Source organism: Hylobates moloch, unplaced genomic scaffold (assembly GCF_009828535.3).
Source record: "Hylobates moloch isolate HMO894 unplaced genomic scaffold, HMol_V3 SCAFFOLD_6, whole genome shotgun sequence".
Classification (NCBI taxonomy): Eukaryota; Metazoa; Chordata; class Mammalia; order Primates; family Hylobatidae; genus Hylobates; species Hylobates moloch.
In genome coordinates this window covers 95,340,834-95,367,071 of record NW_026652281.1, presented here as the reverse complement: position 1 = coordinate 95,367,071, position 26,238 = coordinate 95,340,834, and the positions used below count along the sequence as shown (strand labels likewise).

The window sequence follows — 26,238 nt, the reverse complement described above, 5'->3', positions numbered from 1 at the left end:
AAACCCCATTTCTATTAAAAATACAAAAATTAGCCAGGTGTAGTGGCAGGCACCTGTAATCCCAGTTAGTCAGGAGGCTGAGGCAGGAGAATCACTTGAACCTGTAAGATGGAGGTTGCAGTGAGCCGAGATCACGCCATCGCACTCCAGCTTGGGCAACAAAAGTGAAACTCCATCTCAAAAAAAAAAGCAGTAACAAAGTGAACATAAAAAAAAAATCTGCAAATCATATATCTGACAAAAAACTAGTATCTAAAAAACATAATGAATACAATGAATACTTACAGCTCAAAAATTAAAAAGACAAATAACCCAATTATAAATGGGCAAAGGAATTGAATAGACATTCCTCCGAAGAAGATGTGCAAAAGGCCAATAAGAACATGAAAAAATGCTTAACATCATTAGCCATAAGGAAAATTCATATCAAAACCACTGTAAGATATCTCCTCATAAATACTAAGGTGGTTATGATTAAAAAAAACAGATAATAGTAACAAGAATGTGTGATGAAATTGGAACTCTTGTACATAGCTTGTGAGAATGTAAAATGGTGCAGTCACTTTGGAAAGCAGTCTAACAGCTTCTCAAAAGGTTAACCATAGAATTATCATTGCACCCAGCGATTCCATTCATTGATATTTTCTCAAGAGAAATGAAAAGATACATCTACACAAAACTTGTAAATGAATCTTCACAGCAGCATTATTCCTAGTAACCAAAAAGTGGAAACAACCCAAATGTCCTTAAGTAGATAAATGAATAAATAAAATGTGGTACCTCCATACAATGGACTTTTGTGCCATCAGAAGGAATGAAGTATTGATACAAAACATAGATGGACCTTGAAAACATGGTAAGTGAAAGAACCCAGTAACAAAGATCATATGTTTCACAATTATATTTATATAGAATGTCCAGAATAGGCCAATCTTTAGAGCCAGAAAGTAGATTAGTGGTTGTCTGGGGCTGAGGTGAATGTCAGTGGGGGTAAGGAGGAATGATGGTATACATGGGCTTACTTTTGCAGTAAAGAAAATGTTCTAAAATTATATTTTGATAATATTATTAGAATATTAGAATATTAGACTATTAAATTAGAATTTGGTAACACTGTGATTATATTAAGAACCACTGGATTTTACACTTTAAATGGGTGAATTGTATGACATGTGAATTATATCTTAATAAAGCCACAAGAAATAACAATTTCATTTTGTGCAACAGATTGAGCAAAGACTCAAATGAAACTTCAGTTTTCTGTCACAGAAACTATTGACAATATGCCAAACAATTCATTAGATGCCCAATACATGCTTGTTGTGCAAAATGTAAAAGGTTTTATCATTTGGGAAAATTCCGTTGACAAGCAATATTTTCCAACAGTTTAATAATGCATTTAACTCAAAGTGACACTTGCTTGCAGCTGCCTTAAAGCACTTTGGAGACCGATATATGTCTCTTTGAAATGTCGGATGGTGAGGAGGCAGGCCTGTGAGAGATCCCCCACCCATCTCCCCTAGGGAAGAAGTAAGGAAATCCTCTTTAAATTGTCCGCAGCAAATTCAGAGCTTGTGAGACTTAATTTATTATATACATTTTCCAATACCATTTACAGTTATGACCATTAGACTAACTGTAGTATAAAGCTTTTTGTATCCTATATAATACTCCTTTTTTTCTGTCACATACTTAAGAGGTTTTATTGATTTCTCCCTCCAAAACATCAAGAGCAGAATATTTTTGCTCATTGCTTAAAATGCTTTCACAATCTACAAAATAATTTAGCTGAAGCACAATTGTTTTGCATGACTTTAAAATAATATGCTATGGATGAGAAGTCTTTAGCTTGTTTTGGCTAAATTCAATAAATATCAAATGAATAAATCCAAACAGAGACTTTTTTGACCATGTTTAAGATTCTGGTAAAAAAAAAAAAAAAAAAGAAAGATGAAGATGAACTGCCTGTTTTTTTTATTTCACTTTCTACTTTTTTTAGAACCACAGTTCATATTTTGTTATAATAATACGTGTTTTGTGGTAGATACTAAGAACAAAAAATTTTGCTATTTTATCTCACCATGTAATTCTTCTCAGACATATTTATAACCCCTCAGAGGATACAATTAAGCAACAGAAAAAATGTTTTCAACTGTCTATATCTGTAAAGTTGTTTTATTCAACTATATTTTTTTGAGACAAAGTTTCGCTCTTGTCTCCCAGGCTGGAGTGCAATGGCACGATCTTGGGATCTTGGCTCACCGAAACCTCTTCCTCTTGGGTTCAAGCCATTTTCCTGCCTCAGCCACCCGAGTAGCTGGGATTACAGGCGCCCGCCACCACACCCAGCTAATTTTTGAAGTTTTAGTAGAGACAGGGTTTCACCATGTTGGCCAGGCTGGTCTCGAACTCCAGACCTCAAGTGAGCCACCCACCTTGGCCTCCCAAAGTGCTGGGATTACAGGCGTGAGCCACAGCACCCGGCATATTCAACTATTTTCTTTGAGTTTGGTAACTACTTTGGGAGCGATTCCAACACTTTAGCATTCAGTAAAGTATGATGTCAAGTAACATTACAGTCATTTACTGAGTTTAATATACACAAAAAATTATATCCATGTGAGAGATATGGACAGAATTTTTTGTGGAGTACAAAATAGAACTGAGTGAAAGATGACTAAGGATGTGCTATCTGAAGGCCACGGCCTGTCAAATTCCTGAACCAGACTGCTGGCATCGCAAACACAGCAGACTTTATCTTCTAGACTCTATTCTTTTCAATATTGATCTGGTATTTTCTACAGACATAGCTTGAATTTGTAGATGAGCAAAAGCACGCATTTATTCACAGCCAAAGGATACACACACAATCAAAAGCAGGGGGCCAAGAATAATGGGCTAATATTTATATTCTTATAGATGATAGTACTAATGTCTCTAAATTCAGATTCCACCTGACTCCACGCCTGAGCCCACATCCTGACTGCTGATTAGAAGTTTTGAATCAGTTGAAGCCTCTGCCAATAGTCTCAGGGTTATGCCATATTCACTCCTGGCTTTACCTGGCCTTGTGGTTCTCCTTTATGTGTCAATCCCAGTGGTTCTCACAGTGTTTTCTAATTTTTTTCTCATCCTCTACCAACCTATTCAGTAGAAGGAAACTTTGATTTCAATCTTTGTGTCATGGACGGGCAGCTCTTCCCTCCCTATGATGAACTCTAATATCTATAAATCAGCCTCGTTTTCAGTTTCTTCACCTGTCAATGGCACACTTATTCTCCTGACCAGATACCAAAGTTTCCATTAATATTCTGTTAATATGCACCTTTAATGTTATCCAATAAGCACCCATATTTCACTTTGTCATTTTTTTCACTTATTTGGCTGTTCACCCTAGAGAAATCAAATAGCCAGGTGACTCAAAGATAGCAAAATATTGAAAAACTACAGGCGCCAGGCACGGTGGCTTACGCTTGTAATCCCAGCACTTTGGGAGGCTGAGGCAGGCGGATCACCTCAGGTCATGAGTTTGAGACCACCCTGGCCAACGTGGTGAAACCCCATCTCCACTAAAAATACAAAAAAAAAAAATTTAGCCAGGCGTGGTGGTGGGCACCTGTAATCCCATCTACTGGGGAGGCTAAGGCAGAAGAATCACTTGAACCCGGGAGGCAGTGGTTGCAATGAGCCAAGATAGTGCCATTGCACTCCAGCCTGGGCAACAAGAGTGAAACTGTGTCTCAAAAAAAAGGAAAAAAAAACAACAACAGGCAAATACAGGCTTTGTCAATGCAGTTTAGAAAATGAATTCAAATTTTCTGTGCCTGTTTCCTCATTTATAAATATAGGTATTAATATTCATCTCCTATAAGATTATTGTAAGAATTTAATGAGACAACATATATGAAAAGATGTAGCATGATGTCTTTCTCACAGTAAGGACTTTGGTTAACAACACTAACTCCAGAGTGAGAATTTCTGGTTTTAAATTCCATCGACTTCAGACACCAGATGTGTGACTTTGGAAAATACACACAAAGAATATACCAAGACTCAAGTGCTGGAAGATTTAAAGCTAGATTTTAAAATCCAGATATATGAATAAATTAGTTATTTAATCTTTCTAGTCTTGTTTTTCTCCCCTGAAAAATGGGGATAATAATAGTAGCTAATCCACAGGGTTGCTGTGAGTATTCACTAAGTTAATATACAAGAATGATAGTTACCACTTACTGTTAGCTACTTTCACTGCTTTGATAGAAGGAAGAGGTTGGGGAGAAGAAGTAATGATTATTAACTTACTTCATTTTTCTCCCTTTATGCATACCTTTGTACTGATTTACATAAAATATATAATGCTGGAAAGAGTTAAGATATATACGATGAGTAGAATTATAGTTTAATGTAGTTCATGTAATTTTTTAGGTATCTGATTGGTAAAATTGTTCTGTTAAGAATCAGGGCCCAAGAGAATATTTATATGTTATCTACAGTTCAGTGAAAATGATGATGTTATAGACCCCAGGGTCATGTAGTAAATGCTATTGTTTCGTCTTTCCTCACCTTCACTTTTTTGGGCTGGTGCACCCATTCCCAAGCTCCTGAAAATGTTGGTTCACATTTTCTTCCATTCATCATATAATTGAAATTTCATCTACTAAGAGAGTCATTCTATTCTAATGTACATTATGACATTCCATTTTCAAAATAGCCCATTAGACTGGGTTTTAGGATTTAAATTTGCAGATGAGAAAAATGAAAATCGGAGAGGTTAAGCAACATACATGACATGAGTGACAAATTTAAAACCTCAACCTCCAGTCATCCTTATTTCAAGTCCAAGGCATTCTTAATGGTGCTTTGGGGATTCATCCACACTCTGCCAACCCCTCCTTTTAAGAACAAAGAAATCTCCCAAAAAAAGATATAGGCTGACTTTAATAAAGCTCAGAAAATGTTAATTTTTGCTTCTTTTCCCCCTGAATTATCCAGGGATTTGTCACTTAAATTATCTCAGATGAAGCACCTGGCCTTAGATTAAAATTACATCTACATCAGTTACTCTCATATTTTTTTCAACCCTAGACCCCCTAAAAATTAGTACAGTTACTTTTTTAAGTAATTATAGTTTACAGTCAGAAATATATTTACGCCCACATGTATCTCATTACAACTTATATAGAATGTGCAACCTGAAGAAGACCTTTCTGACATAGGAACACTTGTGCATTTTACAAAGGAAAGGCACCTGAGAAATATTTCTTACACTTATATATGACCAACAACTTGAGAAGCTGCTACAGAGTAGGAAAAAATACTCAAAGATTTTTTATGAAAAATCTGAATATAGATCTCAATTGTCCTCTTTAGGTAACTGCATGTCCTTAGGTAACTCCATGTTCCTAGGTGAAGCACCTCTCTGACCCCCTCATTTCTTCATTTATAAAATGTAAAACATGATACTAAAGAGGCATCATGATATTTAGGTGCTTTAGGTTTGAGGCAGAGCAAATCTGGGTCTTTACATTGCCCCTCAAGTTCCAGTTGTATAACATGGGCTAGATTCCTTCCTAAAGCTCTTATGTCTTCTCTCTAAAATGAGGATAGTTATTATCACCTATAATTAATTTCAAAGACTAAATGAGTTCAGTATAATCATATTTCACCTGTAGAGCACCAAGTCTGAAATATAAATTCACAAAAAAGTTATTTTGGAACAATATATATGCGAGCATGCTTTATAAAGTATTAATGACCCATAATGGTTAATAATTATCAATTGATTCCATTATAAACTATGATTGATAATTCTTTACAGAACTAAGACCATACTGGTGTAAGGAGACAAAAATTGAGGAAAATTTAAGTTTTATTTGCCACCTCTATCCCAATGAACTTATAAGATTGGCCTTAATCTATCAAGATAGACCAGTAAAATAAAGAAGATGAAGGTGGATTATTCTATATCCTGAAAGATAACATCTGTATACCTCTAGGAGATAAGAGTGCCATATGGTTATGTTTGCCAAGATGTAGTAAGGTACTTTATTTAGTAAGATTATTTTTCTTCTTACACTTAAATTCTTCATCTGAAGGTCTATTTGTCTGTACAGCCTCTCTGAATTCACGTCAGAGCTTGCTATAAGGAGAACAAAGAGCCCATCCAAAGAAACCAGATCCTGCCCCAAGTATATTCCTCCCCTGAAATACCACTGAATGCAATGCAAATATGCAAATGGATTTATCAAATCTAAACAGCGCTTCTTAAAAAATGATATATCCGATTATCTGGCAACATCAGTACTTGTTACATATTGGCAGTTTAAGATTACCCACACTAACAAAGGGTTTCAAAACAGTGAGAACATAAACTTTCATATTTTCAGCTTCCCTCCTCTGACTATGCCTTCACCTTCATCATCCTAAGCACACAGCAAAGAGAAAAGATGAAACATGAAATGTTTATATTTTCATTGCTGGGAAATCCATGATGACTATGGAAATCTTAAATAGCATGCATATTACAAATGTTATTTTTCTTTCTCTCCCTTCCTTTCTCCTTTCACCCTTTCCTTCCTTCCTCCCTTCCTTTCATCCTCTGTCCCTCCCTCCCCCTTTCCTTTTTTTCTTTCTTCCTTTTTTCTCCTCTCCCCTCCCCTTCTCCCTCTTCCTTTTCTTCCTGCTTTCTTTTCTCTCTCCCCTCTTCCCATGGCCCTCTTCCTCTCCCTCCACTTCTCCTTCCCTACCTTCTCCTCCCTCTTTCTCTTCCCTTCTGTCTCCATCTCTCTTTTCTCTCTCTTCTTTCCTGCCTTCCTTCTTATTTCTTATTTCTTGTGTATTATGATCAATTCTCATTATACTTTCCTCACTGTTTCAAAGATACCACAAGAACTACAACACTAAGGTAAAATTATTTCAATCATTCTTCAATAATTGCCTCAATTTTTCTGCAGTGAGATATCTACCGCCTCATTTCATCAAACCACTGTGCTACACTCTGGATTTTTCTGCCAACATTGTGGATTGGAATGTGTCTGCAAGAAAACCGACATGATCACGGGGCTCGCCTTGCTTATTTCCGTTTTCTCAGGGGTCACGATCTTATGTGCTTCTTCCCACTGTCTAAAATAAGTCATTTTATATCATTTGTTCAGTGTTTACTGTAGGAGGGTAAGTCCAATCCCTGTTAATCCACCATGACCAGATGCAGAAGGAATCAGTAATCATTTATAATTTGTCTTATTTCTCCCGGTTCTGAGCCCATTAATTACCACTGCAACCATAATTAATATAAAATAATAATGTATTCTCTAACTACTATGTTTTTTCCTTACTTAAACTTTAAATGACTTTTGATATCAGCATTGCTTCTCAATATTTAGGGAAAAGATTGGTCATGTTCTAAAATTACTTGGACTATAAATATATGATTATTGTCAAAGCTAAAGGTAACTATCTATATATAATCTTTGTAAATCCACTACATATGATCTTTTCAGCAAAAACAAATTATTTTATTTTGTTTAAGTACATTTGCCTTTTTGGTAGAATAACCATTAGGAGGTAAGTTTGAGATATCCTGCCTTAGAATTTGCCCTCGTTAACTCTAGCAATTTGTGAGTAATTTTCCTCTTTCTTTCTCTGCCAGTGACAATCAAGGTATCCAAGCAGAGAGGAGCTAATGAGGTGGATATTCATAACTGGACCCAGAAATGATGCAAAGAAGAATAACAACAATGAAAACAAGACTTATGTTTAATTGTTTTATAAACTCCATTCTGATAGAAAATCTGAAAGTCCATTTGACAGTTGAATCTACTCCACAAACAATGCCATATGATACAGTAGCAATATGAGTAGAAGAGAGGAACAGCACGATTTAATGCATGGAGAGAACAAATGGGCATTAACTATATCATTCCAGCAGAAACACTCCTAAAGTCTTAACCGAAGAAGGGTGTGCAGAGGAAATGGCAGGCCAATTACACTGATTATAGCAGCTGCAAATATGTGTGGCTACCTTCATGCTTCAATGATGCTGTAATTATGTTTCTAAGAAATGCCCTATGCAGGCAACCTCATTCCTACTTCAGTCCTGCTGTTTATTTCCTGGCATTTTAATATGCACTGTTACGAGTGTAGTAATACATGTTACACTACATAATGGGGTACCCCTGCCGATCTGCCATGAAAGTCACAGACTTTTTAAAAGATCATTTTACCCATTTTCTTTCTATTCTAGGAAAAGTTCTACCAGTCTTTATCAAATCAATTTGTGCTAACATGGCACTTTTACAAATTTAACATCTTACATATAAATCCACTGCCTGACCTTAAGACTTAGGGTGAAATTGGGAAATAATGATTAGGGATGATCTGCCTATAATTATGCCATAAGATTATATGTCTTTTACTATCTCTGTATGAGCATTTCATTTGAGAATTAAAGGCATTATCTGCATATTTCAATACTAGGAAGACGTTATACTTTTAAACTTTTTATCTTGTTTATTTTTAGTGTTTATATCCATTAAAGATATCCATTTTACACATGTGGAATATGTGTAAATGTGAAACGACTAGTTGAATAATTTTTGATGAATAAGATTCCATAAAGATCTGACATCCAGAATAGTTTCAAAATAACAATATGTGTTCCTTTTATCTCTCAAAACAAACTCCTCCCATTTCCAATTCATTAGCAACTGCACCTTTGGGACATGAATTTTCTTCCTTCTCTTATTTTTAATTGCACTTTGGAAAAATAACTCTTATATTCAGAAGATGGCCTGAAGGTCACAGCTCAGGCTAGAGACAAGAGTCCTAAAGATGGGAGAATATGACTCAATAGGAAGACAATACCGGGATAAAGTAAGCAAGATAAGATGAGAGTTTGGTTGGGAATTTGGTGATGAGTCTGAAGAAAAATGACCAGAACTTGTTAACTAATGGATGTAGGGCTGAAGGGCGACAGATAAATCTAAAATGATTTTCACATTCTTTTTTAGTTACATGAGGGAATGGTGATGATATTATCGAGATGACTTTATAAGAAGATAATGAGTGCAATTTTGAACATGAATTTTACGTGTCAATGGGATGATTTCTCTGCAAAGATAAATGTTGTTTCGCTTCCAAGAAAAATGGGGAAGGTCAAAGGAAAGAATTAGGGACTTCGCTGAAGGCTGGAAAATGCATCTACAACTTCAATCATCCTTGAAATAGTCAGAGAACAGATTAGGTATGCTAAAATAACTGCTTCTCTTTACTATATAATTATTTATCTGAATTTTTAATGGAACCTTTGGTTAACCTAAAAATATAATATTTTGGTGTTTTAATTAACACTAACATTATTACTTAGCCAAACATTTAAATGATTTTGTAAATCATTAGATTCAGAATATTGAACTCTTTCTGACAAAGTCATAATTCATTTTTACTCACTTAGGCACCTGGAGTGAGTTGCAAAAAGGTAATTATATTCATTGTTAATTTACATGCTAGACATATCCCGGTAAGCATTCTGAAAGTGTTACAGGAAGACACAGGTGCTTAAATTAACAAACATTAGGAAATCAGCAAGAGACTTAAACTACATTAGTTATTGTTTCCAAACTAATTATTTAATAATTGAACATCTCTATACACCTGGTCCCAAATCAAGGAATTCCACAACCTCATGAGGCTTTGGTTCATACTTGATCATTTAATATCAAATTTGCATAGTGCAGGGCAGTGAACTGGGTAGTTGTTGGAGGGCAATTTAAATTTCCCTGAAGTTCTCCAGAAAGTTCACAAATGAAAACATTCACATTTGTAAAACAGGGGTGTAATTAATTGTTAAGAAGCCTTGTTAGTACTACAAACCTGAGAACAAACAAGACGTGCTGCACACAACTAAGTTCCCTGGCAGAATTTTTGAAGGAGGCATTAATTCAGTGATTACTCATGGGCATGACATAGCAATTGTCATATTCTCACCTTTGGGACAATACTGGCTCCTTGTTTTAAGGTCTGTCCAATGGCTGTACTCTCCAGAACTCCCAGAGGCCTTTAATTTCTACCTTAGGCATTGACATTCTGAAAACAGCATGTGAGCGTGAGGAATTTCAGTAGACTCCTTTGCAGCTAAAGCTGTCTCAAAGAATCTATGTACACCTTTCCCTTGTGTAAAATTATTAAAAATATAAAAGAAACATTTAGAGTAATGTTTCTGTTTTACATACACCTAGCACATAGTACATTAGGCATTCACAAAATATTTGTTGAAAAATTATGCAGATGAACAAATAAATGACCAAAGGAATAACTGACTGAATGAGTGAATTCATAAATCAGTAAATGGGGTAATTTCCCGACTTCCCGATAGTAGTAACAGCAAGAGTAATGACTACCTAACCCTTTACCCATTCATAACAACTCTGCAACTGTTTTCCCCTTACAGGTTAACTTGTTTATATTCAATAAGCTCCCTTTCACTGGAGTACACAGAGAAAATCACACATGCCCCAGATTATGAAATCCAATGTCAGGAATTGGTTAAACTCTTAAACGTTTTTTGAGTACTCTTTGAAGGGTTGACCAGTAACACCTTAGATATGTCAGATACAGGGAAAATTAAGCAACCTAAGAAAATCAGAAATCATATTCAAGGTTTATAAATTATTTAATTAAAAATATTCAATTTTTGAATTGGGTAAGAGAAAAAAACTATCACTTAGGGAGCTTAGTTGATGCTGTTTCTTCCTAGCATCGATGGTCTTACAATTTGGCATGTTTTTGCAGTGGCTGATACCAGTTGTTCCTTTCTATGTTTAGTGCTTCCTTCAGGAGCTCTTGTAAGGCAGGCCTGGTGGTGACAAAATCTCTCAGCATTTGTTTGTCTGTAACAGATTTTATTTCTCCTTCACTTATGAAGCTTAGTTTCGCTGGACATGAAATTCTGGGTTGAAAACTCTTTTCTTTAAGAATGTTGAATATTGGCCCCCACTCTCTTCTGGCTTGTAGAGTTTCTGCTGAGAGATCTGCTTTTAGTCTGATTAGCTTCCCTTTGTGGGCAACTTGACCTTTCTCTCTGGCTGCCCTTAACATTTTTTCCTTCATTTCAATCTTGGTGAATCTTACAATTATGTGTCTTGGAGTTGCTCTTCTCAAGGTGTATCTTTGTGGTGTTCTCTGTATTTCCTGAATTTGAATGTTGCTAGATTGGGGAAGTTCTCCTGGATAATATCCTGAAGAGTGTTCCATTCTCCCCGTCACTTTCAGGTACACCAATCAAACATAGATTTGGTCTTTCCACATAGTCCCATATTTCTTGGAGGCTTTGTTTGTTTCTTTTTACTCTTTTTTCTCTAAACTTCTCTTCTCACTCCATTTCATTAATTTGATCTTCAATCACTGATACGCTTTCTTCCACTTGATCAAAATGGCTATTGAAGCTTGTGCATGTGTCACATAGCTCTCATGCCATGGTTTTCAGCTCCATCGGGTCATTTAAGGTCTTCTTTACACTGTTTATTCTAGTTAGCCATTCGTCTAATCTTTTTTCAAGGTTTTTAGCTTCCTTGAAATGGGTTTGAACATCCTCCTTTAGCTCGGAGTAGTTTGTTATTACTGACCTTCTGAAGCCTACTTCTGTCAGCTCTTCAAAGTCATTCTCTGTCCAGCATTGTTCCATTGCTGGCGAGGAGCTGCGATCCTTTGGAGGAGAAGAGGCTCTCTGGTTTTTTAGAATTTTCAACTTTTCTGCTCTGATTTCTCCCCATCTTTGTGATTTTTTTCTACCTTTGATCTTTGATCTTGGTGACCTACAGATGAGGTTTTGTTGTGGATGTCCTTTTTGTTGATGTTGATGCTATTCCTGTTTGTTAGTTTTCCTTCTAAGAGTCAGGTCCCTCAGTTGCAGATCTGTTGGAGTTTGCTGGAGGTCCACTCCAGACCCTGTCTGCCTGGGTATCACCAGTGGAGGCTGTGCTGCAGAACAGCAAATATTGCTGCCTGATCCTTCCTCTGGAAGCTTCGTCTCAGAGGGGCACCCACCTGTATGGGGTGTCAGTTAGCCCCTACTGGGAGGTGTCTTTCAGTTAGGCTACACGGGGGTCAGGGACCCACTTGAGGAGGCAGTCTGTCCATTCTCAGAGCTCAAACACTGTGCTGGGAGAACCACTGCTCTCTTCAGAGCTGTCAGACAGGGACATTTAAGTCTGCAGAAGTTTCTGCTGCCTTTTGTTCACCTATGCCATGCCCACAGAGGTGGAGACTAAAGAGGCAGCAGGCCTTGTCGAGCTGCAGTGGGCTCCACCCAGTTTGAGCCTCCCTCGCTGCTTTGTTTACCTACTGAAGACTCAGCAATGGCGGACGCCCCTCCCCCTGCCAGGTTGCTGCCTGGCAGGTGTATCTCAGACTGCTGTGCTAGTAGTGAGCAAGGCTCCGTGGGCGTGGGAACTGCCAAGCCAGGCATGGGATATAATCTATTGTGTGCCATTTACTAAGACCGCTGGAAAAGTGCAATATTTGGGCGTAAGTGTCCCATTTTTCCAGGTACAGTCTGTCACGGCTTCCCTTGGCTAGGAAAGGGAAATCCCCTGACCCCTTGCGCTTCCTGGATGAGGTGATGCCCTGTCCTGCTTCGGCTTGCCCTCCATGGGCTGCATCCACTGTCCAACCAGTCCCAGTGAGATGAACCAGGTACCTCAGTTGCAAATGCAGAAATCACTCATCTTCTGCATCAGTCACACTGGGAGATGCAGACCGGAGCTGTTCCCATTTGGCCAACTTGGAATGGAATCTCTGCATTTCTTGTAAGGCAGATCTAGTGGTGATGAACTCCCTCAGCTTTTGCTTGTCTGGGAATGTTGTTATTTTCCTTCCTTTCTTAAGGACAGTTTTGCTAAGTAAAATATCTTTATTTTGCAAGTTTTTTTTCTTTCATTCAATTGAATATATTATCATTTTCTCCTGGCCTGCAAATTTTCTGCTGAGATTCACTGATAGCTTTATGGGTGTTCCCTGGTATGGGAAGACACGATTTTTTTGCTCTTGCTGCTTTCAGGATTCTTGCTCTATCTTTGATTTTTGATAGTTTGATTATAATATGTTTTGGTGTAGTCTTCTTTAAGTTGAATCTGAGGAGACCTTTGAACTTCCTGTACTTGAATGTTTATAATTTTTCCCAAATTTGGACAGGTTTCACTCAGTATTTTTTTTAAAACAATCTTCTGTGCTTTTTTTTTCTCTCTCTCATCCCTCTTTAATTCTAAAATGCAACTGTTAGATCTATTTATGTTGTTCCAGAAATCTTGTAGGGGTTTTTTTATTCTTTTTTTATGTTTTCTCCTCTAACTGAATAGTTTTAAATATCTTGTCTTTGACTTAATGGACTTTTTTTTTATTTTATTATATTATACTTTAAGTTTTAGGGCACATGTGCACAACGTGCAGGTTTGTTACATATGTATACATGTGCCATGTTGGTGTGCTGCACTCATTAACTTGTCATTTAGCATTAGGTATATCTCCTAATGCTATCCCTCCCCCCTACCCCCACCCCATGACAGGCCCCAGTGTGTGATGTTCCCCTTCCTGTGTCCTTGTGTTCTCATTGTTCAATTCCCACCTAAAAGTGAGAACATGCAGTGTTTGGTTTTTTGTCCTTGCGATAGTTTGCTGAGAATGATGGTTTCCAGTTTCATCCATGTCCCTACAAAGGACATGAACTCATCATTTTTTATGGCTGCATAGTATTCCATGGTGTATATGTACCACATTTTCTTAATCCAGTCTATCTTTGTTGGACATTTGGGTTGGTTCCAAGTCTTTGATATTGTGAATACTGCGGCAATAAACATACGTGTGCATGTGTCTTTATAGCAGCATGATTTATAATCCTTTGTGTATATACCCAGTAATGGGATGGCTGGGTCAAATGCTATTTCTAGTTCTAGATCCCTGAGGAATGGTCACACTGACTTCCACAATGATTGAACTAGTTTACAGTCCCACCAACAGTGTAAAAGTGTTCCTATTTCTCCACATCCTCTCCAGCACCTGTTGTTTCCTGACTTTTGAATGATGGCCATTCTAACTGGTGTGAGATGGTATCTCATTGTGCTTTTGATTTGCATTTCTCTGATGGCCAGTGATGATGAGCATTTTTTCATGTGTCTGTTGGCTACATAAATGTCTTCTTTTGAGAAGTGTCTGTTCATATCTTTCACCCACTTTTTGATGGGATTGTTTTTTTCTTGTAAATTTGTTTGAGTTTATTGTAGATTCTGGATATTAGCCCTTTGTCAGATGAGTAGGTTGCAAAAATTTTCTCCCATTCTGTAGGTTGCCTGTTCACTCTGATGGTAGTTTCTTTTGCTGTGCAGAAGCTCTTTAATTTAATTCGATCCCATTTGTCAATTTTGGCTTTTGTTGCCACTGCTTTTGGTGTTTTTAATGGACTCTCTTCTGCTTGATCAATGCTGCCGTGGATGCTCTCTATTGCATTTTCTATTTTATTCATTGTATTCTTCATGTGTAGACTTTTTTGGCTCTTTTTATGATTTCAATATTTCTGTTAAACATCTCATTTTGTTCATCTATTATTTTTATTGAATTTGATTTTCAAATAATCAAACTTCGTTGAATTAACTTTTTGTGCTCTCTTGAAGTTTACTGAGCTTCCTTAAAGCAATTATTTTGAGTTGTCAGGTAACCTGTAGATTTCCATGGGGGCTTGCAGTTATTTTAAATGATTGTGTTCTTTGGTGGTATTTCCTTGGATTTTCTTGTTTCTTGCTGCCTTGCATTGTTATCTGTGCATTGGGTGCAGCAGTCACCTCTTCCAGACTTTATGGATAGGTTTTAGTGGGAAAAGATTTTCCCCTGTGGGTGTGGGTGTAGGGCACCAGCTTGGTGGGCTACAGCAGTTCTGCCTCTCATGAGGACACAACAGTGTAGTCTCCAGATGTCTCCGTTAGCTGACATCAATGTTGGTAAAGATTCCAAAGGTGTCCATTTGCCAAGGCTATGGGTGTCTGCAGGGATGTTGGGGTCTTTGGTGTCAAAGGCTTCTGGGGTCCTCCTGATCTATTTTTCTCCTGTTGAGGAAGTCATGTACAAGGACTCTTTGTACCAGACATGGATTGCAGATATGCTTACAATGGTGGTGGCACTGGTGTCTGATGTGAGGCACCTTTGGAGCAGCCACAAATCAAAGGTCTAAAGCATGAGTATTTGTGGAGCGACTGGGGCTCCAGGATCTGGGGCAGCAGTGTCATCAACGTCTGAAGCACAAATATCTTACTATCACATTCATAATGGTTTGTAAGATTATGGTCTTCTTGATCAGTCAGGGACCTGGTATCTGGAGGGTGAACAGGCATAGATTTATAGAAACTGCTGCAGCTGTCAAGCCAAGGTCTAAAGTACAGGTATGCACAGAGTGATCAGGGCTCCAAGGTTCACATAGAGGCTAGGTCACAGCAGCAGTGGTTCTAGTGTTTGAGGCACAAATGCACTGAGGCCACAGAGCAGGATTCTGGAGTGTAGGCATGTATGGAGTGACTGTAGCTCTGGGGTCAGGGGTACACATAGGGTTGGGTGGAGTGGCAGCTTCAGTCCTAGTGTGGCACCATAGCAACTCCTTGGAGGTGGACACAGCCATTTCTCCCTCGCCATGGGATTTGTGGCAGAGGTGGCTCTTAGTTACCTCAGTGTCAAAAAAAATGTCAATGTCCTTTGCAGAGCAGTCTGCTGCAGACCATGGTGGGACCTGCTGCATTAATGATACTGATAGCCTCCAACCTTCTTTGTTTCTATTCATGACCAGATTTCTCAGTTATGCCAATGTCCCCAGCTATTCTTTCTGTGTGGTTAGTGTCCTGTTTTTTGTTTTGTGTTTGTTTGTTTGTTTTGTTCTGCTGCATTGCTGCAGATTTTTAAATGGACCCTTGAGCTCTCACTAGGTTCACATCATTTGTGGTTATTTGTTGTTATTTATTGGAGGAAAAAGGCCTACATCACCAATGCTGCCATCTTGCTGATGTCACTCTTCTTTGCTAACTTTACTTATTATATCTGTTTATTATTTTGAGATCCTTTTGATTATATAAATAATCATATCATCTGCAAGTCGAAAGATTTTTTACTTCATAATTACTAAATTCTTTCATTTATTTTTCTTTCCTTATTGCCTTGTTTAGGATCATTAGTATAATGGTGAAGAGAAATGCTTGAGGTGATATTCTTATTTTTTTCTGATTTCCCAAAGGGCCAACCAGTAGGTATGTTATTAAGTTAAGGCTTTTTATAGATGCATATTATTACATTGAGAACATTCCCTTCTATGTCTAGATTTCTGAGAGTATTTATCAATAATAGATGCTAAATTTTGACTTTTTTTTCTGCACCAATGTGTAAATTGCATAAAATATTGATCAACTCTAACATTCTTGTAATCAATCTGTCTTGGTCAGAATGTATTACCTATTTTATATTTTGGTAAATTCAATTTTTAAAATATGTTGTTAAAGTTTTGGTTGTTGTTTTCCATTTGTCTTTCTTTAAGTATAATATTAGTCATTAATTTTCTATTACTTGAAAGCTAGTGAAGCCATTTAGAATTGGTGATTCTGTATGAGAATGTTTTAAATTATTCATAATTTGATAGCTGGGTGTCTAAAGCAATCCCATGTTCTACCAGAACCACAAGTTTAGAGTGGAATGCTTCACAGGGGTTAGTTAATTAATTAAAAGTTGATGAGTGAACATCTATAAAGTGCCCATTACAATGCTCACTGTTAAGGGCTTGGGACATAATCAAAAAGAAAAGCCAAAAATATCTTGCTATATTTTGCCCATTTCAAGAAGGTTTCTTAGTATTGAAAAATCACTAAGGCTCAGGTCCTAGAAAAGGATAGATGAGAAAGGTTTATGGCCCTCAGGCATCTGCTTTAAGACAAGTGATGGGGATTGAGTGCCCACGGGGAGAGCTTGGCACAGCAGAATTGAAGGAGACAAGGATGCTATGAGTTGGGCGTGTTGAGGGAAGCTGTGATTGAGGAAACAGATCTCAAAAGGGTAATGAGACTGCATTACTATCTTCTGTCCTCTAGGATTTGGCTTTGCCTTTGAATGGCTTCTGAGTGAGATCAGGAATAAAAGACACTATGTTCACTCTGGCATGGCTTGATTTCAGATCTTGGGTTACCAGAGCATGGGCCCATCAGTAATGATGATGGATTTATGGGTGAAGAGATATTTTGGGAAGAGATATAGTAAGTTTACCAGGGGAGTGGTGGGAAGTCCCTGGGAAGATAATGAGGCTGACCTTGGGAAATATCAATGAAAACAGCTTTCCTGATTATTTCTCATGAACATCTACCTAAAGAGGAGTGATTATTTGAAACACACACACAACACACACACACACACATACACACACACTAAAGTATGAGTATTTAATAATCATAAAGGAAATACCCACATAAATCTCCTGCCAATTAAAGACATAATGTATTCCCAGGACTTTAAAAGCCCTCCCCATTGCTCCAGCTCATTTTTATAGGTAACCTTAATCTTGACTTCCATAATGACTATGCCTTCACTTTATTCTATAGTTTTATCATATATCCTTAAAGAATATATTAGTTTGTTCTATTTTTATTTTTATATAATAAAATCATACTTTAAAAATTTAATTTCTTTAGTAGTTATAGAGCCCTTAGAAGTTACCATTTCTTACAAAAAGAAGTTAGCTGGACGTGGCGGCACACACCTGTAATCCCAGCTACTCAGGAGGCTGAGGCAGGAGAATCATTTGAACCTAGGAGGAAGAGGTTGCAGTGAGCTGAGATCATGCCACTGCACTCCTGCCTGGGTGACAGAGTGAGACTGCATCTCAAAACAGCAACAACAAAAGTTACCATTTCTGTGTTTCAGTTTAGGCTAAGTTAGGATTTTCAAGGAAATTTGTACATTTCATCTAAGTTATCCAATTTAATTTCCAATATTGCCTTACTGTCCCTTGAAGATGACTAAAGTTTACATTGGAATCTCCTCTTCAACTTTGGTCGTGTTTTACACGTTCTCTCTCCTGCTGGTCACCTGCTTGCTTGTTCTCACTCTTGTGCCATCTCTAGCTCTCTGATTGGTTCAGACTAGAGATGTGTTCATAATTTTATTAACATTTTCAAAGCACCAACTTTTGGCTTTGTTGATTTTTTAATGTTGTTTATCTTAGATAGATTTCTGTTCTATTTTTTTCATATTTCTGCTATATTATTTTCCTTGATTTTAAATACCTCCTCCTGTAACTTTTTATAGCAGAAACTTGAGTCATTAATTTTAAGCATTTTATGGCAGACAGACAGATAGATTTAGATGATAGATAAATAGGAGGCAAAAAGGATCATGGGTACAGAATGTTGAAGTAATTAATTAATATCTCTTATTTGGAATAAAATAGGAAAAGAACTTCAAACTTTATTTCTTTGTGTTTTAACATAAAGTATTTATCACGGTGTAATTAAATAATAAATGATCATTCTTCTATTAAAACTTTTCACCTTTTAAGTGTCACGTTCTGACAATAATTAAAGAATAAAAGAAGAACATACATTAGTATGATTTTTTTGGTATTGAAATTAGGTCAAAACCAGTAACATACCCAACACTGGGTAATATATCTGTGAATCTGACTATATAAAATATGCAATAATGAAAACTTTCTGATTTCCTCCTATTAGATTAAAATTGTTTCCAATTTACACCTAAATATTAATCTGGGCAATAGTTCCCTTGGACCAAAGGGATTATTGTTACATTTACAGGCAGAAATCTTCAGATAGGACAGAAACCTATTCCCTCCTCTGCAGGAAGCCCTTCTCCCACCACCACCATTTTACAACACAGAGTTCAGTTGCGATGTCTTACAGTGATGGTATAAATTAGGGTCTTGGCTCAGTGTGTGTGTCCTCTGATGTAAAATGGTGAACTGAAAAATGATAATAATAATGAAAGCAAACCCAATTCTTATATGAACCCTCTAAAAAGGAAGAACTAAATAAAAAGCAATTAATTAATGTGACACTAGATTTTCAGCAATGGCATCTTTAGAAGGCATTTTTAAAAAGTATGTAAGTGTCTGTTCTTAATAGTATGGTACCTAGAGAATAATGCTGAAGTGTCAGGAAAAAATATCCCTCGGCTATCATTTTATTCTCTTTTCATATGTAGTACATGTTTATGATAAAATATTTATATAATATCAATACATAAATAGAATACATGTATTAATTGTCCATTATCTCACCATTAATAAACAACACTGTTAACATTTTGATGCTTTTTTGCCCTTATGTGCCTGATTGTGCACCTACTTGCCCTCCTACTCCCAGAACCTTCATCTCTTTGTCAGCATCTCTGGACATTGGAACCATTCTTTCAGTGTGCATAGCAGGTAAGAAATGTCAGGGAATTAATGCTCCTTACCACCCCAAGGGCAACCCACAACCAATAATTGATGGGAATGGTTATATAAATACTCTAGCTTTCTCCCCCTTGGATAGAATAATTTTGAGATTCTACACTGTTCTCCAGTATTCCCCAGCAAGTTTCACCTCAGCTGCAGCTGCTCACAGTGATATCTTGGTTGAAAATACAAAATGTATTAGTTTTTCTTTCTTCCTGATCTCGGTTCCCTACTCTTCTCTCGGTCTTTCCTGGGCCAACCTCCACTATACAGTACTGTCCAAACCAAATCTATGCAGAAAAAGAAGGAAATTCAGGTGCTCATAGTTAAAATACTGCAGTAACCCTCTCCAGGTAATAAAACATAGCTATGATTTGTCTTTGACTTAATGTTGTAGGTCTGGAGGAGATGTAAATGCTATGAATTGAGACAGTGTTTTAAAATTATCTTATATAGCTGTGAGCCTTTATAGTTTTCAAGGTTACAATGTCAGTGGTAATAAAAACGTAGAAAGCCAAAACATTTTATTTACACTTCTATTATTTTCAAATAAGAAACTATGTGGTAAGGCAATAAAGGCTTGCTATTTGTTGTATTGAAGGGAAGGTTGTACCTATAATTTCCCATTTGTTGGCTGAGGACTGTGGAAGAAAGATCTATTTCTTCATTTGAAAGATGGGACCACAAATACATAAGAGAACACATATGAAATGTGTTTCACTGTTTATGGTAGACAGAAATTAATTCATACATACAAATCTTCTCTTCATTTTCTTGTGGAAATTATATAGGGAATGCTTTGCTATTCCACATTCTTTTGCCTTTCTGGGAGTACCATTAGCCCTGTACTGCTGCACGAACACGTTGCAAAATGGAATGGCAGGAAGAAGAAGCGACAGGATCTAATGGGGCAAAGTTCTGCATTTTCCTCAACTGTTCAGATTATTTTTATTATTATTATTGTCATTTTGAGCAAATTTGATAATCCACTCATTTCTCCTTTATATTTTGTGACTAGCACTATAAGAAAAATCAATGTGTTTCTCTCTTTGGCAATATGATATCTCATTATTCCCAAACTCAACTCATGTCTAAGAGGAGAAAGCTTGAATGACCTAGTCTGGAAGAAAAAGAAATTTGTTGAAGTCCATCACACACCTTAAATCCATCTGTCTCAAATTTTAAGCTGATAGGCTTGCAGTCCTGTTGTCTTCATTTCTCCTCTACCACATCCATGGCCACCAAACTGACTCACAGCCTCCTAATTCCTGCTCCACACAAATCTGCTCTCTGCATGGGAGACACAGTGAGCATTTAAAATGTATACTGCAAGACTCCGTCTCAAAAAATTAAAATGTATACTGCATACTATTTTACTCTTCTGCTTAAAACTTCTTCTAGGGTGAGCATTAAGGATCTAATCACATTTCAAATGAAACTCAAAGCTCTTACATACTGTACAGTCTGACCTTTGTAGACTTTTCAAATCTCTGCTCATTCTACTCTTCCATTCGCCTGCCCTATGTCAGCTACCCAATTTCCATTCAGGTCTTCAAATCGTTGAGCTAGCCAGTGTTAGGACTTACACACTTACTGCTTCCTCTATCTGAAAGTTTCTTCATGGCATTCATGTGCCTGGCTTCTTCCTGTCCTTCAGTCCTCAATGTAGCCTTTCCCACTTAAAGCATCTTTTAATTTTCCACCCTATTTAAGGGTTACCCCTCACCCATTATTCTCTATCATAACATCTTGAGGCCTTCACGATGTTTAGTGCAAGTTAAAATTAGATCATTGTTTATTTGCTTGCTTAGATTTCTTTACCAAACCATACTGCAAGCCCCTGAAATGCAGAGAATCTGAACATTTTTTTCCCACTTAGTACAGTGGTGCATGGCATGTAAGAGAAATCACAATCAATATTTTTTGAATTAATGGATAAAAAACTAAATAGTAAAGTATTTGAAGATGAGAAAGATTTTCAAATAAAAAGTTGTCAAGAAATTGAAAGGCAGGATTTAGTACATTATATGGAAAAACAGTGGATATTGCTAAGGCTTTTCAGGGGTCTGAATCTTCCCACATTGCCCCTCTGATTAGCTTGGAAATGTTAAGTGGTCTGTTGGGCATGGTACAGAAAAAAGTTTCATGCATGCATTCTTTCAGGTCAAAATATCATCGGGGCAGCTGTGTTGATTGTGTTTTTATTATGTATGTGATGTATACCATTGTTTGATGTTAGTAGTTTTCTGATCTTTCAGTTACTGTAGCACATGAAGTTGGGGAAGGTGACCAATGACTGCAATTCAAAGTAGTTTTGCCATAATAAAGTGTAATCTTGCTTATTCTTATCACTGCCATTCAGACTATCAGTACTATACAAAGAGGAGGGTATAAGGACAAATAAAGTAGTTTTGAATTTAAACCACATCATTTTAACAATAGATGACCTTGAGGAAGTTACGTAACTTCTTAGAGCTTCAGATTCTTCATCAGTAAGGATGTTTGCAAAGCCTGAATTATGGAACTTAGATTCTAGTGCAATATCAGCCTTATAATCAATGCTCAGTAGTTTTTTTTTCTACTATTACTTTGTTTCTGCATTATTGCCATTACAGTGGCAATAATCTGGTGGTTTTTGTGGGTCTTCAAAAGCCTACAATCAAGTTTCCAAGGTTTAACTGACAGTGACTTTTTTTGGAGGATGGCAACCTGGGTAGACATGACTATTCTGGAGTGACAATAAAAGCCCATTTCTTAATTTAGCAACCATTTATTGTTGCCTAGCACATGGGGGAATGTGCTAGGCATTCTCCCGTATGGCAGGATACAACATTGAACCAAACACTCAAAGGTGAGAGATGAGGATGCCATTTCATTCTTCTACATGTGGCTTGCCAATTATCCCAGCACCATTTGTTGAACAGGATGTCCCTTCCCCACTTTATGTTTTGGTTTGCTTTGTCAAAGATCAGTTGGATGTGAGTATTTGGCTTCATTTCTGGGCTCTCTATTATTTTCCATTGGTCTATGTGCCTATTTTTATACCAGTACAATGTTGTTTTGGTGACTATGGCTTTATAGTATAGTTTGAAGTCAGATAATGTAATGCCTCCAGATTTGTTCTTTTTGCTTAGTCTTGCTTCAGCTATGTGGGCTCTTTTTTGGTTCCATATGAATTTTAGGATTGTCTTTCTAGTTATGCGAAGAAAGATGGCGATATTTTGATGGGAATTACATTGAGTTTGTAGACTGCTTTTGGCAGTATGATCATTTTCACAATATTGATTCTACCCATTCATGAGCATGGCTTGTGTTTCCATTTGTTTGTATCATCTAGGATTTCTTTCAGAAATGTTTTGTAGTTTCCCTTGTAGAGGTCTTTCACCTACTTGGTTAGGTTTATTCTTAAGTATTTTACTTATTTTTTTTAAGCTATTATAAAAGAGGTTGAGATCTTGATTTGACCCTCTGCTTGGTCACTGTTGGTGTATACAGGAGTTACTGGTTTGTGTTCATTAATTTTGTATCCTGAAACTTTGCTGAATTCATTTATCAGTTCTAGGAGCTTTTTGGAGGAGTCTTTATGGTTTTCTAAGTATACGATCATATCATCAGCAAACAGTGACAAGTTGACTTCTTCTCTACTAATTTTGATGCCCTTTATTTCTTTCCCTTGTCTGATTGCTCTGGCTAGGGCTTCCAGTACTATGTTGAATAGAACTGGTGAGAATGGGCATCCTTGTTTTGTTCCAGTTTTCAGAGGGAATACCATCAAATTTTTCTCATTCGGTATTATGTTGGCTGTGGGTTTGTCGTAGATGGCTTTTATTACATTAAGGGATGTCCCTTCTATGCTGATGGTTTTAATCATAAAGGGATGCTGGATTTTGTCAAATGCTCTTTCTCCATCTATTGAGACAATTATGTGATTTTTGTTTTTAATTCTGTTTATGTGGTGTATCACAACCATTCCTGCATCCCTAATCTGAAACCCTCTTGATCATGGTGGATTATCTTTTTGATATGCTGTTGGATTCAGTTAGCTAGTATTTTGTTAAGGATTTTTGCATCTGTATTCATTGGGGATATTTATCTGTAGTTTTGTTGTTGTTGTTGTTGTTGTGTCCTTTCCTGGTTTGGGTATTAGGGTGATGCTGGCTTCATAGAATGATTTAGGGGGGCTTCCCTCTTTCTCCATCTTATGAAATAGTATCAGTAGGATTGATATCAATTCTTCTTTGAATGTTTGATAGAATTCAGCTGTGAATCCATCTGGTCAAGATGGATCAAGGACTTAAATCAAAGACCTGAAACCATAAAAATTCTAGAAAATAATATTGGAAGAACCCTTCTAGACATGGGCTTAGGCAAAGACTTCATAACCAGGAACTCAAAAGCAAATGCAACAAAAACAGTAATAAATAGGTGGGACTTAATTAAACTACAAAGTTTCTGCACAGCAAAAGAAACAATCAGCAAACAGAGAACCAACAGAGTGGGAGAAATTCTTCACAATGTATACATTTGACAAAGGACTAATATCCAGAATCTACAAGGAATTCAAACAAATTAGCAAGAAAAAAGAACAAACAATCCCATCAAAAAATGCGCTAAGGACACGAGTAGACGATTCTCAAAAGAAGATATACAAATGGCCAACAAACATATGAAAAAATGTTCAACATCACTAATAACCAGGGAAATGCAAATAAAAACCACAATGTTTTTATACCACGTTACTCCTGTAAGAATGGTAATAATCAAGAAATCAGAAAATAACAGATGTTGGCAGGGATGCAGCCGAAAGGAACACTTTTACACTGCTGGTGGGAATGTAAACTGGTATAACCACTATGGGAAACAGTGTGTAGCTTCCTTAAAGAACTAAAAGTAGAACTACCATTTGATCCAGCAATGCCACTATTGGGTATCTACCCAGAGGAAAAGAAGTCATTATATGAAAAAGATACTTGCACACACATGTTTATAGCAGCACAATTCTCAATTGTAAAAATAGGGAACCATCCCAAATGTCCATCAATCAATGAGTGGATAAATAAATTGTGATATACATACACAATTATATATATATAATTATATACACACACCACAATTATATATATACACCACAATTTATTTATCCACTCATTGATTGATGGATCGATCTATCTATCTATCTATCTATCTATCTATCTATCTATCTATCTATTCAGCCATCAAAAACAACAAAATAATGGCATTCCCAGCAACCTGGATGGAATTGGAGACAATTATTCTAAGCGAAGTAACTCAGGAATGGAAACCCAAACATCATATGTTCTCACTCATAAGTGGAAGCTAAGCTAGGAGGATGCAAAGGCATAAGAATGATACAATGGACTTTGGGGATTTGAGGGAAAGAGTAAGAGGGAGGTGTGGGATAAAAGACTACCAATTGGTTACGGTGTATACTGCTCAGGTGAGGGGTGCACCAAAATCTCACAAAGCACCACTAAAGAACTTGTGTAAACAAACACCACCTGTTCCTCGAAAACATATGGGAATAAAAATAAATAAATAAATAAGACACTCAAAGCCCTTGTCTTCATCAAGCTTGTGAGTTAGTCAGCTAGGCAGATAAGATAAAAATAATGTAAATGAGTTACTTAGAATAAAAAATAAATCAGGGCAAGGGAGTAGAGAGTGACAAGGGAAGCACAGGAAACTGCTCCCTGAGTAGGTGCTATGTAAGTGTGAACTCAGAGGATGGGAGAGTGTGAGCCACAGAGATTTTAGAGGAAAGAGCTTTCCAGTAATGATCCTTAAACAGGAAAATGTTGGCATGTGCAGAGGTAGCTTCAGGCTTGGTACAGGCTGGTGAGAATCAGGTGAGAGCAAGTGGGGGAAGACATGAAATTGGAGAGGAAGGCAAGTTTGTGTATGTCGGGATAAGGACCCAGATCCCATTTTCATTGGGAATGCTTTGAAAGTTTTCTAGTCAAGGAGGGCCATGATGACATTTTCACCAGGAGCACACATTGGCCCACAAGAAGCACATGTGTGATCTGTTTTTCTTCCTATTTACATCCCCATTAGAAATTGACAAACAAGGCTTTTGTTCTAAGACTGAAAATAGTTCATGATTTCACATTATTATTATGTTTTGCACCTAAATATACATTTAAAGCTCTTAGAGGGTGATTTATGGGTTACTGATTTATGGGTTACTTCTCTTGTGAAAACATTTTCTTCTACACATTTTATAAATAAGAATGCTAAACTGAGAGAACATGTTAACTCTATTTTTAGGCAATGCTTGATCTGCTTTTTTTTAAATTGGGGTTCTTCTTTAGCTAAGCTGTAATTTTCCATTCATGGGTCAGATGGTCATAGGTTCAAGTGTAAGTCTATTACATACTACCTGTGTAACACCTTGGGCCTGCGTAACACCTGTGTAATAATGTGGACAAGCTATCTAACCTTCCTTCTTCCCCTGAATAATGGGGCTATTATTACCTACATTACTAATACGGAGCTAACACATTGTGTAACACATAATAGATGCTTCAGACCTTTCTCTTCCCATTTGAATCTAGTGTTTTGTTTTGTTTTGTTTTGTTTTGTTTTACACTTATTTTAGGTTCAGGAGCATATGTGCCATTTTGTTATATAGGTAAATTGTGTGTCATGGGGGTTTGCTGTACAGATTATTTTGCCACCCAAGTAAAAAGCAGTTTTTCACTGAGTCTGAGTATCATGAGTCACCATAAAGATTTGTCTGAATTTGGGAATAGTAA

At 36.9% G+C, this 26,238-nt stretch overlaps 1 long non-coding RNA gene and 1 pseudogene across 2 annotated transcripts in view; both read left to right on the top strand.

The window, feature by feature from the left end:
- Nucleotides 1-8,385, top strand: part of LOC131383790 (uncharacterized) — a 44,294-nt gene extending 35,909 nt beyond the window's left edge. The window contains exons 6-7 of one of the 2 annotated variants that reach the window (XR_009214072.1): nucleotides 6,954-7,170; nucleotides 7,649-8,385. This is a non-coding gene — a long non-coding RNA (uncharacterized LOC131383790). The remainder of the gene's footprint in view (nucleotides 1-6,953; nucleotides 7,171-7,648) is intronic. The other variant, XR_009214071.1, reaches the window with a different exon arrangement.
- A 6,571-nt stretch (nucleotides 8,386-14,956) lies between these two features.
- Nucleotides 14,957-26,238, top strand: part of LOC116470602 (MICOS complex subunit MIC26-like) — a 51,069-nt pseudogene continuing 39,787 nt past the window's right edge.